Source organism: Mastomys coucha, unplaced genomic scaffold, assembly GCF_008632895.1.
Source record: "Mastomys coucha isolate ucsf_1 unplaced genomic scaffold, UCSF_Mcou_1 pScaffold16, whole genome shotgun sequence".
NCBI lineage: Eukaryota > Metazoa > Chordata > Mammalia > Rodentia > Muridae > Mastomys > Mastomys coucha.
In genome coordinates this window covers 42,030,884-42,034,987 of record NW_022196898.1, presented here as the reverse complement: position 1 = coordinate 42,034,987, position 4,104 = coordinate 42,030,884, and positions in this window count along the sequence as shown.

Here is a 4,104-nt window from a genome sequence, read left to right as displayed (position 1 = left end):
CTATGACCTACACCTGACTTCTAATAGCAACAACCTGTGCTCTTTCCAGTGACTCCTGGTTAGACAATGGTATTGCTGGAGCATTTAAACTGAATCTGGGGGAGGGCAGCATGGTGGCTCAGGATTTGCAATAGCACTAAGTATGTTGGGATGGTGGGTGGGAAAATGGGCAGTATTGGAATCTGAGATACTCTTCCTGACATCTACCCTGTTGATCTTCTTGTTTGATTTTTGTCTGATGTCTTGGAATCTGGAATTGAACTTAGGTACTAGCCTAAAGCACAGCCCAAAAGGGTTTCTTCAGAGAAAACTGTCTGCATTGGACTAAGCAGAACAGATGACCAGAGTCTCAGAGCAAAAGAGAAGCCAAACATGAGTGTTTAGTCTTAAGAGAAGTGAAAAGGAAGAAGGCTTGGTTTTAAAAGAAAAAAAAAAAAAACAACCTCAGTTTGGGGTGGGGGTGGGGGGTGAGGACAAGGGGCAGGGAGGAGGTGTGGGATGTGGTATGGTGGTAGACCGGGAGAGGAATAAAATCTGGAGTTTAAAATAAAAAATAAAATAAAATAAACTCAGTTTGGTTGTTTGAATAAGCATGGCCCATGGGAGGTGGCACTACTAGGAACTGTGGCCATGTTGGAGGAAATGTGCTCTTGCTATAGGAAGTGTCTCACTGTGTAGACATGGCTTTGAGGTAATGTCTATGGTCAAGCTCTGGCCTGTGTCAGTCTCTTCCTGACTGCCTTTATATCAAGGTGCTCAGTTCCTCCTCCAACATCATGTCAGCTTGGAAACTGTCATGCTTCTTGTAACAATGATAATGGACTGGCCCTCTGAAACTGTAAGCCAGCCCCAATTAAATGTCCTTTTTAGAACTTGCTTTGGTCATGGTGTCTCTTCACAACAATAAAACCCCAACTAAGACACTTAGTTTGTGGGAATTAAAAAGAAAATAAACTGGAAAAGGTGAATTTTACTCTCTTAGAGAACTCTGTTAAGTTCCTACCATACATAGTAGAGTTCTCAAACATCTGTAAAAGGTGATTCAGAATATCTGATGCCACGTCCTAATCTCCATGGCTATGATGGTTTGAATATGCTTGGCCCTGGGAGTGGCACCATTAAGAGCTGTGCCCTCCTGGTGGTAGTGACACACAACTTAATCCCAGCACTTGAGAGGCAGAGGTGGATTTCTCAGTTCAAGGCCAGCCTTGTCTACAGAGTGAGTTCCAGGACAGCCAGGGCTATACAGAGAAACCTTGTCTCGAAAAAACAAAAAATAAAAATAAAAGAGTTGTGGCCTTGTTGGAGTAAAAGTGTCATTGTGGATGTGGGCTTTGAGACCCTCATCCTAGAGGTACCCTAAGAGCTTTTGCTAGTCCTACACCCTCTTTACAGTTTCCCTCTCCAACATGGGGTCAAGGCTAGGCCAAGTTCCATTCTCTACCCACAGGAACATTCTTGAGTAAAAAGTCCTCAGATTGTACTCACTGATAGTTACCTGACCCTCTGAAAAGTCCCAGGTAGAGCTCAAATGCCTGTCATGCTTGCTAGCCAATAGATTTAAAGGTCAATATGCTTAGCCAATGAGTTTGAATTGTAACCTTGCTGATAAAGCCTATGCCCCTAAAAAGTATAAAAACTGCTTCTACTAGGCATTCAGGATCACCTTCTCATCACTTGCCTCGAGGGACTGATAGAGGGTGTACCCGACACACCAGAAAGTAAACCTTGCTTTTGCATGGGGGGGTGGGGGTAGGAGGAAGACCCTCATCCTAGCTCCGTGGATTCCAGTCTACTCCTAGAAGACTTCAGATAAAGATGTAGAACTCTCAGTTCCTCCTGTACCATGCCTGCTTGGAATTTGCCATGTTCCAGGATTGATAATGATAGTTTGAACTTCTGAACCTGTAAGCCAGCTCCAATTAAATGTCCTTATAAGAGTTGCCTCAGTCAAGATGTCTGTTCACAGCAGTAAAACCCGAAGGCAATGGCCCAGATCAGCACATTAGACAAAACCATATCCTAATAAAGTATGATATGAATACAAAAATTGGAATCTGTTTATGGATTATTTTTGTAGATTGCCTTGGTGTTATTTGTATTTTGATGCTAATCCTACCTCCAATGAGGAGCAGGGTCTTGTACTGAGGTGATTTCATGTGAACTTGCTCCCCATTTTAACTGGTCACATAAAAACTGGGCAATGGAAGGGAATGCAGGACTAGAAGTTTTAGAGAAGGAGGGAGGAAGGAGGAAAAGGGAAGATGAGGAGGAGAACAGAGAAAAGAAGATGGAGGGAGAGGAGATGGACAATAGAGCAAAACCATGTGGCCTGGAGGAGCCACAAGTAGCAAGGGATCTCATAGCTGGAGAATCGGGTAGTGTAGTGGTATATCTGCCCAATCTAGGTGTGCAGCTTTTAAATAGTATGATGGAGTTGTGTGTTCTTCACATGGGCATATTGGGGTTGGCAATTTACCAATACAAATCTGGCTGGTATTAAATATTAAGGCTGTGCGGTGTTTTCTATTTGCAAAGATTTATGTGGGCAAGAGAGAGGGTGAAACCATGAAAAGGTCATTGGTGGACTGCAGACTCACCCAGGTGGGGGTTGGGGGGGGTGGATGACCTGAAGAACAAGAGCAGTAGCTCCAGGCATTCTCTGGAAGGACAGGCTTGGCTGGCGTAGCAAGCCAGCCGAGGGAATCAGGGCCAGATGGCCATTTTCCTCATCGGGCAAGGAAGATAGGGTGGCTACTGATTCCAAAGCGTAGCTGGAGCTAGCGTGGATTTTTAAAATTACAAGCAACAGATTCCAGAGGTGTTTCCCTTTAGAGGAGTCCATTTTAATCATCTAGCTCTTGATCTGGGTGACTGGGGAGCAGGGTCTCAGGAGGCAGTGAATTCAGCAGGTTTGAAAGTCATCTAGTTTAATGACATAGCAGAGCTAGCTTATATAAAGGGTGGTTGGGGGAGGGAAGGGAAAAGGGAGGAAGTGCTGCAGTAGGGATAGGAGCCTTCCAAGCGCGTCAGCTAGATTAGTAGACTCTTATCACATGATTCCTGAGAAGCCAGTTCTCTGATTAGGAAACCGAACCCTAACTGGCTTTATCCTGACTTGTCTTTGTCTCTATGCAGTTGAGTAGGCACAAGCCTGATTTGGTTAGAGATTGGCCCCATTCCTGCTGTGCTGTAGTGAGCCCCTTACCAACAACAACAACCCCGCCATGCCATGCCCCTCCACCACCTCAGGTCTGGGATATGGACAATGGTGTCCATTATCTGGCTTGGGAACTCACAAAACAGCATGGGATTGGCATAAAAACAGATTTGTTGATCAATGGAATCAAACTGAAAACCCAGACATAAGTCCACACAAAAAAATCAATAATTAGTTTGTTTTTTTTTTTTTTGGTTAAAAAAAAAAAGCCAGAAATATGCACTGAACAACTGACAGCCTCTTTAACAAATGGGGCTGGTAAAATTAAATGGCTATATGTATAAAATGCAAATATACCCATACCTATTACCCTGCACAAACTCAACTCCAAAAAGATCAAAGACCTCATAAAACCAGGTACACTGAGCCGGGCAGTGGTAGTGCACGCCTTTAAGCCCAGCACTTGGGAGGCAAAGGCAGGCAGATTTCTGAGTTCGAAGCCAGCCTGGTCTACAGAGTGAGTTCCAGGGCAGCCGGGGCTATACAGAGAAACCGTCTTGGAAAGAAAAAATAAAACAGAACATTGATAGTGTTACCACTAAGATCAACAGTTAGTAAGTGGGACCTCATGAGACTGAAAATCCTCCATAAGGCGAAGGATACTGTCATTTGGACAAAGCAGCAGCTTTCAAAATGGGAAAAGATTTTACTAATTTCACATCTGACTAAGGGCTAATATCCAAAATGTATTTTTTTAAATCAAGAAACTTGGTGATAGGTTATTTTTTTGCTGGTGAAATGAGCTGATTCAAGTCAGATTAGAATATATTAAAGGCAAGCTTATTGGGAAGCTGCTCTCAGGCTGGTGAGTTCCTAGCACAAAGGAAGGAGGTCAGGGAAGTAGCCATCAGAGAGAGAGAGAGAGAGAGAGAGAGAGAGAGAGA